A 13,824-nucleotide genomic window follows, 5' to 3' on the forward strand; every position below is an offset into this window, starting at 1 on the left:
ATAAACTTTAAATAGTACACGTTGCATGGTATTAATTTAAATGAAGGTAATTATTTTTCTCAAGTAGAGATATTAAAGTTGAATTCTAAAACAAAGTTAGGGGAAGACAACATTAAGTAACAAAACTTGGAATAAAACAAAATTAAAAGTCTCTACATCAATTTTACAACCTTTTTCATAAACTACTGCCTGGTACCAAATATTTTCTCATGTAATTTTTTAATGGAAATTCTTTGAAGTATCAATAAAGCTTCTCAATATTGTTCAAGCAAAAAAAGTTCATAAAAACAGAATCGCTGAAAAGATCTGACTATAGAGGGCGCCAATAGCGCACGTTTTTTAGAGAATAGTCTGGTGCTCATATCGAAAAACTTGTTAGTGGGAACACTTTCACTGATTTGTTTGGTTTCTGGGGACAATACCTGATGGGAATGGGTGCTTTCTGAGCGCAAATCTGAGGTAAGTTTGTTGTGTTTTTGTTCGATTTTTACTTAATTAAATGATTTTAATTTGTCTGTGGACCACTCAGTATTTTTGAGGGGTATAGTTGTTAATTTGTAAATCTTGGATTTGTTTTTAACGGGATGAATTTTGTGTATGGCTTAATTAATCGAACAAACATTCAGATATCATTGAGTTGAGATCAAGACTTTGATTTGAATCGCATTGATTGATTGGTAATCAGGAATAAAAAAGGGACGTTGGTAAAACGCGGAACGATTGCGGAACGACGGAATGGCGGAACGCTTTTATATACGATGTAACAGATTGTATTGCACGTATGTACATATGTACATACATACGTACGTGTATCCATGAAGCATGGAGGTAGAAATATGGAGGTAGCTAGATGGCAAGACGACTGTAGAATTTGCTGCATATATTCCAGTGTATAGAAAGCCTTTGGAATGATACTTTGTACTTACCAGTGCGTTCTTTCATTGGACAACTTGGCATTTCAAGATTATTTTTTAGAAAGGTTCTTCGTGCATGATGACATTATGCATTAACATGGAGCACTGCTGAAGTCCATGGCTGAACTACAACGAGTGTACAACTGTGTGTAATTTGTATGCATGACCCACACGCGCATACTGTGTATGTACATAGGCTTCATCCCCCTATTATGGCTGATGATGGTGCATTGCGCGAACGAAATATAAAGGGGGGGGGGGCATGATAAATGAGCAAAAACACCATCAAGGACGGGGTGCTCCACCAATTGCAATATACCAAAATATTCTTTAAGGACTCCTCTTTCATACTAGCTATCCAAAATAGTGGAGTACCCCGTCAATGAGGTCGAAAAAATTAGTTCTTTTGGCGGAACGTTTTTAATACACCATTAACACGTACAGTGCATAGCGCGAACTGAAACAAAATAAGGGGGGTACATCGACGGACAAAAACACCATCAAGGACGGGGTGCTCCACCAATTCCAATATACCAAAATATTCTTTAAGGACTCCTCTTTCATACTAGCTATCCAAAATAGTGGAGCACCCCGTCAATGAGGTCGAAAAAATTAGTTCTTTTGGCGGAACGTTTTTAATACACCATTAACACGTACAGTGCATAGCGCGAACTGAAACAAAATAAGGGGGGCACATGGATGAGCAAAAACACCATCAAGGACGGGGTGCTCCACCAATTCCAATATACCAAAATATTCTTTGAGGACTCCTCTTTCATACTAGCTAACCAAAATAGTGGAGCACCCCGTCAATGAGGTCGAAAAAATTAGTTCTTTTGGCGGAACGTTTTTAATACACCATTAACACGTACAGTGCATAGCGCGAACTGAAACAAAATAAGGGGGGTACATCGACGGACAAAAACACCATCAAGGACGGGGTGCTCCACCAATTCCAATATACCAAAATATTCTTTAAGGACTCCTCTTTCATACTAGCTATCCAAAATAGTGGAGCACCCCGTCAATGAGGTCGAAAAAATTAGTTCTTTTGGCGGAACGTTTTTAATACACCATTAACACGTACAGTGCATAGCGCGAACTGAAACAAAATAAGGGGGGCACATGGATGAGCAAAAACACCATCAAGGACGGGGTGCTCCACCAATTCCAATATACCAAAATATTTTTTAAGGACTCCTCTTTCATACAAGCTATCCAAAATAGTGGAGCACCCCGTCAATGAGGTCGAAAAAATTAGTTCTTTTGGCGGAACGTTTTAATGCCACCATTAACACGTACAGTGCATAGCGCGAACTAAAAATAAGGGGGGTACATCGACGGGCAAAAACACCATCAAGGACGGGGTGCTCCACCAATTCCAATATACCAAAATATTCTTTAAGGACTCCTCTTTCATACTAGCTATCCAAAATAGTGGAGCACCCCGTCAATGAGGTCGAAAAAATTAGTTCTTTTGGCGGAACGTTTTAATGCCACCATTAACACGTACAGTGCATAGCGCGAACTAAAAATAAGGGGGGTACATCGACGGGCAAAAACACCATCAAGGACGGGGTGCTCCACCAATTCCAATATACCAAAATATTCTTTAAGGACTCCTCTTTCATACTAGCTATCCAAAATAGTGGAGCACCCCGTCAATGAGGTCGAAAAAATTAGTTCTTTTGGCGGACATTTTTAATGCCACCATTAACACGTACAGTGCATAGCGCGAACTGAAACAAAATAAGGGGGGCACATGGATGAGCAAAAACACCATCAAGGACGGGGTGCTCCACCAATTCCAATATACCAAAATATTCTTTGAGGACTCCTCTTTCATACTAGCTAACCAAAATAGTGGAGCACCCCGTCAATGAGGTCGAAAAAATTAGTTGTTTTGGCGGAACGTTTTTAATACACCATTAACACGTACAGTGCATAGCGCGAACTGAAACAAAATAAGGGGGGTACATCGACGGACAAAAACACCATCAAGGACGGGGTGCTCCACCAATTCCAATATACCAAAATATTCTTTAAGGACTCCTCTTTCATACTAGCTATCCAAAATAGTGGAGCACCCCGTCAATGAGGTCGAAAAAATGAGTTCTTTTGGCGGAACGTTTTTAATACACCATTAACACGTACAGTGCATAGCGCGAACTGAAACAAAATAAGGGGGGCACATGGATGAGCAAAAACACCATCAAGGACGGGGTGCTCCACCAATTCCAATATACCAAAATATTTTTTAAGGACTCCTCTTTCATACAAGCTATCCAAAATAGTGGAGCACCCCGTCAATGAGGTCGAAAAAATTAGTTCTTTTGGCGGAACGTTTTAATGCCACCATTAACACGTACAGTGCATAGCGCGAACTAAAAATAAGGGGGGTACATCGACGGGCAAAAACACCATCAAGGACGGGGTGCTCCACCAATTCCAATATACCAACATATTCTTTAAGGACTCCTCTTTCATACTAGCTATCCAAAATAGTGGAGCACCCCGTCAATGAGGTCGAAAAAATGAGTTCTTTTGGCGGAACGTTTTAATGCCACCATTAACACGTACAGTGCATAGCGCGAACTGAAACAAAATAAGGGGGTACATGGATGAGCAAAAACACCATCAAGGACGGGGTGCTCCACCAATTCCAATATACCAAAATATTCTTTAAGGACTCCTCTTTCATACTAGCTATCCAAAATAGTGGAGCAAAATAGTGGAGCAACCCGTCAATGGGGTCGAAAGAAGTTTTTTTTGAACCCGTTAGTTGGGTAAAAATCACTCCCTGAGTTCGATCTATAAATCAAACTCTTTATCCGCAGTGCTATAGTATAGCCGTTGTTGCAACAAAGGAATGCTTACACCAGCGAGAAACATGTGCGTCTCCCGCATCCAGTAGGCGTTTTTTCTATTAAAATAAAAGTATAACATTGTATATAATTCTTTTCGTGCCTTTCAATCTATAATTATTAAAAGATACACCATTGGCGAGCAACATTGGTGTAGCTAGCTTTCGTTGAGACCGCAGTGTTTAGTCGTTCAACACTCTTGCGTTGAGTTGGCTCTGTATTGCTGACGCCGGGTGGCAGTTAACCCACTTTATGTAGATCCAAAGGTTTTTGTGAGTAAATATTTATTTATTTTCGGTGAAGGTGCCAGCGCAGGATATCGGGATTCTAAGTCATTATGGGGCAAATTAGTAGAATCTCTTGATCTTAAGAACAACCTACAAAATCGCAGGAGGGCATACTTCTCAATGAAGAAAAATTATTTTGGTGTCAAAGACAGTTTCGATGCAATAACTAATGACAGGTAAGTTTTTTTTTCATCAATTTTTGTGTTGATAATTTTTTATGTTATACAATTTTTACTATCGCTGGGTCGAGGTATTTCAAATCATAAAAAGTAGGCTTATCAATTTAACGGTTCCAGACACAAACAAACATATGTTGACGCAACAGTCCAGAACAAGTCGTCGCATTTGTCTCATAGTGACGGATCGGGAAAAGTGCATTCTGGGTAAATCCACCTTGAAGTTTTGGCGTGTATTCATCCATTGCTTTCATATCTTTCTATCATAGGCCTACATTATCACTTTCAAAATTGATGGTATGTTTCTAAGAATGTTTAAAAGGTATTTGTTTCGTTGATTCAAAATGAAACGATATCAAATAAACCAACCTATTTGTCAATTATGTAATAAACACTGTTCTCGTTTATACGCGCTTATTCGTCACTTTTTGTGCCCGATTTGTCGGTATGTAAAACAAACAAATAATGAAAATCTACGTGCCTGGGCTTATTCGTGAGCAATATCAGCATTAATGCAATTGCACGTTCCTTAACGTGTCGTTATTTTGGTTAAACATGATATTTATAATGTAAAATCCTGAGTAACTGGTCCATAACTTTTATTTTATTATTTATTTTATTTTTCATTTTATTTAATTTATTTATTCATTTGGCGGTGTGGCGGCCTCAGTGCTCTGGCGGTCTCAGAGCTCCGGGTGACGTCACCGGGGATTTCGGCACGCAGTAATCACAGTGTCAGATCTCTGGCGGCGTGCCCAGCTCTCCGGGATGACGTAGCATGCTGTTGTTGTGGGCGTGAGTCTCCGGTGCATGCTCTGCATGCATGCTGCGCTGACCTCCCCCATCCCCCTACCGCCACGAATAAATCTTCGAGACCTGTTTTGTTATCGTACGAGTGCTTTTTCGAGGGGCAACCCTAAAACCCTTTTTTGGCTTTCAGAAGAACCTTCTTTGTAATTCCCACTCCTCAAATACTTATTACGTGATTCTTCACAATACTGTCGCATACGCTCGATACCACACGACATGGGCGACGCCATGACAGCTTAGTCTGGCCCCCTGACCAAAGATTCCTTGACGTCTCTTGTTAAAAATCTTAGGTCAGGTATCACCCACGGTTAAAAATAGAGCATGACGCAACTTGTCAGGGTCCGGGGTCATTTCCAGGGAAACCATGTCTGCACTGTATCGTACTAGTTGCGATAACGTACCCTCCTCCCGACGGCCGCCAGGCCGGAGGGTTACGATATTATTTTGATCGGCAATTAATGACAATCTTGTTCAACACGTATTATTTCGACAGCTAGTCACCAGATTTGCCTCAATTTTACCACTTCAAAAATCATGAAACTTAATCCTCAGTCAATGTCTAATGAACACTCAAGTCAAAACACCTTTGAAAAATATTTTTGAAAAAAGGACAACTTACAAAACGCTTATTGCGCACAAGTTTTTCCCGATTCGTTTAGCAAATTCGTTAAATGCTACTAGCGAAGACACAACAGGCAGAAGAAGTGAGCAGAGGATTTTGGACATCATTTTTAGTAGATTTGTTTTAGTTTGGAAGGAAATAATGTGACACAATCGTACCTCCACATTAACTATCAACATCTCCTGTGTACCTCATTTGAGTTTTAGTTATTCTGAAGAGGTTTTTGATGCATTTTGAAACACTCATCTGTCCACAATTAAATGTCTGATTTTTTGTTGATTTTATAAAAAAAAAGAAAAAGAAGTTGGGCGGCGATTTCGAAAGGCCTTCTAAAACTGGCAATTTATTTTAATTTTTTTTTCCGGGGGAGGGGGTGGGGGTTGAGCTTTGAAAAATCTCACGCATAGCTGGCCACTGGACTTGGCATCTCTGACTTGTGGACAAGTCGTTTATTATCCCACGCGGTGAGATAGTCGAGTTGCAGCGAACTGCTGGTTGCGCGACTACACTACGACGAGCTGCCTGGAGTAGGGCAGCGCAGTAGTTGCGCAACCAGCAGTTCGCGCGCGGAGAGCACCGCTAGAGGTCCACGTTCCTTACGTCATCCCACGACGTGCATGTTATGTTACAATCAACAGTGGCGTTCAATCAGTACATCTACATTCTTTCCATGTTTACGTTCACCTCCAACTACCAGATCATCAATTTTTTGTGGTTTGGTTCTAAAGGCTGCACCATGGTTCAGCATCATTTTTCTGGCTGGCAATATTGAAACCAATCCAGGCCCCGATCACCACGTTTCCCACGCAGAGTGTGCTCTAAAGCTTGTACTTAATACCGAGGCACCAACGTCACTATTCTGTGTGAATTATAGTGATCCCTGTGTCAAAGAAACCTCCAGAATCTGCTCAAATGTTTCATGATGGCATTAAGCTATAACGAGAAGTCACTTTTGACATTGAGCCAGCAGACGGAGATAAAGAAGAGGACGAGTTCCCGAACAAGTCTAACTTGAGGGGAGGTTGATGATGGAGTGAGGAAACAAGATAGAGTAATAGCGCCAAGTATATTGATCCTGTGCCTTATATTGCATCCTACTTCAAAGTCTAATGATACAGATGGCAAGCATTCGAGTGACAGCAGAGGAGGCTCGTTGTAAAAGTCAACAAGGATCACATCAACGTGCGTCTTCATCGATACGTCTAGGAGCAACGTGCCAATCTATTGACTATAACCCAGTAGCAGTTTCAGCCAGAAGACTTCTCGTGAGAGAACCAAGTCCACACTGCTCTACGATAGAGTTTGAACTCAGTCGCGGGTGACATCATACTTCCTTCTGGGTTAGATGTATCCTTAGGTTCAATTGGGGACAGTGACCTTGAACCTCGATATGACAGTGGTGTTGATGCTGTTGCGAATGATGTGACAAAGATAGTGTAATCGTTTGTTCCAGAATCTGCTGTTTTTTTATGGCATCAAGCTAAAACGAGAAATCAGTTTTGACATTGAGCCAGCAGACGTGGACAAAAAAAAAAAGAGGACGAGTTCCCGAACTTGATCAGAGGGGAGGTTGATGATGGAGTGAGGAAACAAGATAGAGTAACAGCGCAAAGTATGTGACTATTGATCCTGTGCCTATTAATACGACGTACTATTCCTAAACGTATGGCAGTGTTGATATCAACAAAACAGCCAAGACTAAAAAGGTCGAGCCTCAGAACTAGCAGCCTAGTAAGCATAATTTCAGTCAGAAGTGTTTGAGTTGAACACTCATGTGTATGCACGAGTTTGGAAATGTTAAAACGTTGTCTCTCGAACAAAATGCATAGTCATGGTTGGACACGACAAACAACGTGTATTATTGCTTGAAACAATTTTTGCGAGATTCAACATGGCGTGCACTGACGCAATCATTGGCTTTTGTTGTATACCACTATAGCATGACAGCAATAACAATCGTGTCTCAAGATAGGATTAACATACTTGTGTAAATGAGTACATGTCTGTCGCAGGTTTTTACCTAGGTTGTTGTAAACAAGTTTGCTATAAAATAAAACGCAATGGACAGCAATTAATTTTGAAACGCTTCTCTCAGTGATGGTTACTATTATTATAATATTTCAATATCACAACAGTTGGAATGAATTTAGGTACAAGGTTATCAAATATACACGTCAATGGGTTACTGTGAAAGAACAAGTGCAACAACTCACAAGAAGAGCAAAGTCACAAATCAGGTTTGTTCTGACTTTCTCCTTCAAAGAATAAAATCATACAGTACACTTTAAACCACTTATAAAGACACTGGACACTATTGGTTATTGTCAAAGACCAGTCTTCTCACTTGGTGTATCTCAGCATATCCATAAAATAATAAACCTGTGAAAATTTGAGCTCGATTGATCGTCGGAATTGCGAGATACTATGAAAGAGAAAAAACACCCTTGTCACACGAAGTTGTGTCCTTTCAGATGCTAACTTGATTTCGGGAGATTTTAAAAATTCTAAACTTGAGGTCCCGAAATCAAATTCGTGGAAAATTACTTCTTTCTCGAAAACTACTTCACTTCAGAGGGAGCCGTTTCTCCCAATGTTTGAAACTATCAACCTCTCCCCATTACTCGTTACCAAGTGAGGTTTCATGCTGATAATTATTTTGAGTAATTACTAATAGTGTCCACCCTTTAAATTTCAATAAACTGAAGTTGTACAGTACATTCAATTTAGCAAAATCAATAAAGGCAATAGTAAAATTCGTTCTAGCTACTTCAACAGTAATTACAACTCTGCAAAATGACACCTGGTCAACGGCAATTAACCACTGGAACAAAAAGTTCGTAGTGGAGCAACGGCCACGATAGTGTTTTTACAAGTGTTTTTTTTTTGCTCATCCATACCCCCTTATTTTGTTTAATTTCGCGCAATGCATTCCGTGCTAATAATGGTGGCTGAAAAACGTTCCACCAAAAAAACTTATTTTTTCAACCTCATTGACGGGGTGCTCCACTATTTTAGATAGCTAGTATGAGAAAGGAGTCCTCAAAGAATATTTTGGTATATTGGAATTGGTGGAGCACCCCGTCCTTGATGGTGTTTTTGCTCATCCATGTACCCCCCTTATTTTGTTTCAGTTCGCGCAATGCACTGTACGTGTTAATGGTGGCTTAAAAACGTTCCGCCAAAAGAACTAATTTTTTCGACCTCATTGACGGGGTGCTCCACTATTTTGGATAGCTAGTATGAAAGAGGAGTCCTTAAAGAATATTTTGGTATATTGGAATTGGTGGAGCACCCCGTCCTTGATGGTGTTTTTGCTCATCCGTATACCCCCCTTATTTTGTTTCAGTTCGCGCTATGCACTGTACGTGTTAATGGTGTATTAAAAACGTTCCGCCAAAAGAACTAATTTTTTCGACCTCATTGACGGGGTGCTCCACTATTTTGGTTAGCTAGTATGAAAGAGGAGTCCTCAAAGAATATTTTGGTATATTGGAATTGGTGGAGCACCCCGTCCTTGATGGTGTTTTTGCCCGTCGATGTACCCCCCTTATTTTGTTTCAGTTCGCGCTATGCACTGTATGTATTAATGGCGGCTTAAAAACGTTCCGCCAAAAGAACTAATTTTTTCGACCTCATTGACGGGGTGCTCCACTATTTTGGATAGCTAGTATGAAAGAGGAGTCCTCAAAGAATATTTTGGTATATTGGAATTGGTGGAGCACCCCGTCCTTGATGGTGTTTTTGCTCATCCATGTACCCCCCTTATTTTGTTTCAGTTCGCGCAATGCACTGTACGTGTTAATGGTGTATTAAAAACGTTCCGCCAAAAGAACTCATTTTTTCGACCTCATTGACGGGGTGCTCCACTATTTTGGATAGCTAGTATGAAAGAGGAGTCCTCAAAGAATATTTTGGTATATTGGAATTGGTGGAGCACCCCGTCCTTGATGGTGTGTTTGCTCATCCATGTACCCCCCTTATTTTGTTTCAGTTCGCGCTATGCACTGTACGTGTTAATGGTGTATTAAAAACGTTCCGCCAAAAGAACTAATTTTTTCGACCTCATTGACGGGGTGCTCCACTATTTTGGTTAGCTAGTATGAAAGAGGAGTCCTCAAAGAATATTTTGGTATATTGGAATTGGTGGAGCACCCCGTCCTTGATGGTGTTTTTGCTCATCCGTGTACCCCCTTATTTTGTTTCAGTTCGCGCTATGCACTGTACGTGTTAATGGTGGCATTAAAACGTTCCGCCAAAAGAACTAATTTTTTCGACCTCATTGACGGGGTGCTCCACTATTTTGGATAGCTAGTATGAAAGAGGAGTCCTTAAAGAATATTTTGGTATATTGCAATTGGTGGAGCACCCCGTCCTTGATGGTGTTTTTGTCCGTCGATGTACCCCCTTATTTTGTTTCAGTTCGCGCAATGCACTGTACGTGTTAATGGTGGCTTAAAAACGTTCCGCCAAAAGAACTAATTTTTTCGACCTCATTGACGGGGTGCTCCACTATTTTGGATAGCTAGTATGAAAGAGGAGTCCTTAAAGAATATTTTTGTATATTGCAATTGGTGGAGCACCCCGTCCTTGATGGTGTTTTTGCTCATTTATCATGCCCCCCCCCCTTTATATTTCGTTCGCGCAATGCACCATCATCAGCCATAATAGGGGGATGAAGCCTATGTACATACACAGTATGCGCGTGTGGGTCATGCATACAAATTACACACAGTTGTACACTCGTTGTAGTTCAGCCATGGACTTCAGCAGTGCTCCATGTTAATGCATAATGTCATCATGCACGGAGAACCTTTCTAAAAAATAATCTTGAAATGCCAAGTTGTCCAATGAAAGAACGCACTGGTAAGTACAAAGTATCATTCCAAAGACTTTCTATACACAGGAATATATGCAGCAAATTCTACAGTCGTCTTGCAATCTAGCTACCTCCATATTTCTACCTCCATGCTTCATGGATACACGTACGTATGTATGTACGTATGTACATACGTGCAATACAATCTGTTACATCGTATATAAAAGCGTTCCGCCATTCCGTCGTTCCGCAATCGTTCCGCGTTTTACCAACGTCCATAAAAAAGTGTGGATTCTGATTTATATCGGATATTAATCGGTAATCATCACTCAATCACAATATTCATAACATAATCATACTTGGCATGGTCATGTGTGCTTGTTGTGCATTCCCCCCTGTTTTTCTGTGTCTTTTTATTTATAACGCTATTTTATTTATCTGTTTTTTTATCATTGCATTGGTTGAGTGGTTAGTATTTAAGGTAGTAAACTGTATAAAGTTAAAAATCTCCATCCGCCGTCAGGCGACTGGACAGTCTGCCGGACAACTGGACGGATTGTCTATTTGACCATCAGACAACTCAACCGATGCGATGGCCGCAATGTTCGGTAGATAGCGTGACAGGCCTGCAGTAGCTGAAAGTGTACACGGGGGCCAGATTTCCATTTTGTAAATCATCATGTCTATAGCACCAGTTGAGTTCCAGTTGTCTTGTCGTCATCACCTTTTTCAGTTTCTTCAGGGTTTTTTTTCTCTTAGCATTTTTGTGTCCGATCTGCACTGCATCAACAATCAAGCACTCTTGGCCTAACGTAAAGGTAAACGAACCTCAAATATAAAGTTTTGTGCGATTCCAATAAACTGGCAGACATGTGTATAAATTTAAATTAAAATGCGCGACAAGCCAGTACAGATGGTCCCCGCCCCTTGCTGGAGGCTCCTGTCTACACTAATTTATAAATTTATTACTTTTATAACCCTGTATTTTTCTTTTGAAGGCAGTGGACGTGGACACTATTGGTAATTACTCAAATAACTGTTAGCATAAGACCTTACTTGGTAACGAGTAATGGGGAGAGGTTAATAGTATAAAACATTGTGAGAAGCGGCTCCCTCTGAAGTAACGTAGTTTTCGAGAAAGAAGTAAATTTCCACGAATTTAATTTCGAGACCTCAGATTTAGAATTTGAGGTCTCGAAATCAAGCATCACAAAGCACACAAATTCGTGTGACAAGGGTGTTTTTTCTTTCATTATTATTTTGCAACTTCGATGACCGATAGAGCTCGAACTTTCACAAGTTTGTTATTTTGTGCCACGTTGAGATACACAGACCCACCAAGTCTCACGCATTAGGCATGAGACTCACGCATTTGGGCTCTGTCTCACGCTCACACGCACAGCAAACATTTTTTCACGCATTGGGGCCAGACTGGGAAAAAATAACGACAATGCATTGCCAAATCGCGCCCGTGTGTACAAAAAAACGCAACCTACAATGTTTGCAAAATCTTCAGATTGTACGCAGTTTATCAGAACTTGAGCTGCCGTACAAACAGAGCGCAAATTTGCAGATTGCGCATGCTTTTGCTCTCCCAGCAGGTTCAGCTAAAATTTGGCAAATTCGTTCAATGCGCTCCAAGAGCGAAGACTCTTCAACAACAGAGGCAGAAGTCGTGATTGGAGGATTTTAGGCATCATTTTTAGCAAAAAAAATATCTTTTTGGGGGAAACAATCTGACACAATCGTACCTCCACATTAAAGCCATTGGACCCTTTTGGTTCAGAAAAAAAAAAAAATTCACAGATTTACAAATAACTTACAGGGTTTACAGAAGATAATGGTGAAAGACTTCTCTTGAAATATTATTCCATGAAATGCTTTACTTTTTGAGAAAACAGCAAAACAATATAAATTCTCGTTAACGAGAATTACGGATTTATTTTAAACACATGTCATGACACGGCGAAACGCGCGTAAACAAGGGTGGGTTTTTCCGTTGTTTTCTCCCGACTCCGATGACCGATTGAGCCTAAATTTTCACAGGTTTGTTATTTGATATAGAAGTTGTGGTACACAAAGTGTGGGCCTTGGACAACACTGTTTACCAAAAGGGTCCAATGGCTTTAACCAGCAACATTTCCTGTGTACCTCATGTGAGTTTGTAGTATACTATGTATACTGAAGAAGTTTCTGATGCGCTTTGAAACACTTTTTTTGTCCATAAATAAATTTCAGGATTTTTTTTGTTTTGTTCGGGCGGCGATTCCGGTCTCCGAGAGATAAAAAGGCCTTCCAAAATGATTTTTTTTTTTAGGTGGGGGGGGGGGTTGGCTTTGACAAATCTCACGCATAGCTGGCCTCTGAACTTGGCATCTCTGGATACACCAAGTGAGAAGTATGGTCTTTGACAATTACCAATAGTGTCCTGTGTCTTTAAGTTTTTGTAAAGGTGTATGCCAATAATTAAGAAAACTCAATTGTCTCAACGGTCGAGTTGTCCAACATTGTGTTGTCCAAACGGTAGAGTTGTCCAAACGGTTGAGTTGTCCAAACGGTCGAGCTGTCTGAAAACCTTAAAGAACACCGTCAAGCTTAAGTTTGTCAGACTCATAATTACAATTTATTTTTTTCACAAAGATATTGTACCAAGAGGGAGCCTCATATTTGTTCAATTGAAAAACACAAGACCGCCAGACCTGTCACGAGTTTACTGGCCCAACACTAAAACTACTGGCCCGACACTAAAACTACTGGCCTGACACTAAAACTACTGGCCCAACACTAAAACTACTGGCCCGACACTAAAACTACTGGCCCGACACTAAAACTACTGGCCCGACACTAAAACTACTGGTCCGACACTAAAACTACTGGCCCAACACTAAAACTACTGGCCCGACACTAAAACTACTGGCCCAACACTAAAGCTACTGGGCCGACACTAAAACTACTGGCCCAACACTAAAACTACTGGCCCAACACTAAAACTACTGGCCCGACACTAAAACTACTGGCCCAACACTAAAGCTACTGGCCCGACACTAAAACTACTGGCCCAACACTAAAACTACTGGCCCGACACTAAAACTAATGGCCCAACTCTAAAGCTACTGGCCCGACACTAAAACTACTGGCCCAACACTAAAACTACTGGCCGCCCGACACTAAAACTACTGGCCAGTATTAAGTTTGAGCCATGCAATAAAGTGCTTGCTTATTACCTGTAACAGTTGAGTTCACTTCCAAGACTTTTTATGAATCCCTTTAGGTTGCTAAGAAAACACAAAAGTAAAAGAAAATGGCATGGAACAAAGAGAAGTCTTTGATTTACC

General features: G+C 40.6%; 1 protein-coding gene across 3 annotated transcripts in view; it reads left to right on the forward strand.

Moving 5' to 3' along the window:
* Nucleotides 1–402: 402 nt before the first annotated feature.
* LOC139935065 (TOX high mobility group box family member 4-like) overlaps nt 403–13,824 on the forward strand; it is a 77,365-nt gene continuing 63,943 nt past the window's right edge. The window contains exon 1 of one of the 3 annotated variants that reach the window (XM_071929519.1): nt 403–459. The gene's annotated coding sequence lies outside the window, so the exon portion shown is untranslated. Of the gene's footprint in view, nt 460–10,266; nt 10,537–13,824 lie in introns of those variants that run through there. The other 2 variants (XM_071929518.1, XM_071929520.1) reach the window with 2 other exon arrangements.

Source organism: Asterias amurensis, chromosome 3, assembly GCF_032118995.1.
Source record: "Asterias amurensis chromosome 3, ASM3211899v1".
NCBI lineage: Eukaryota > Metazoa > Echinodermata > Asteroidea > Forcipulatida > Asteriidae > Asterias > Asterias amurensis.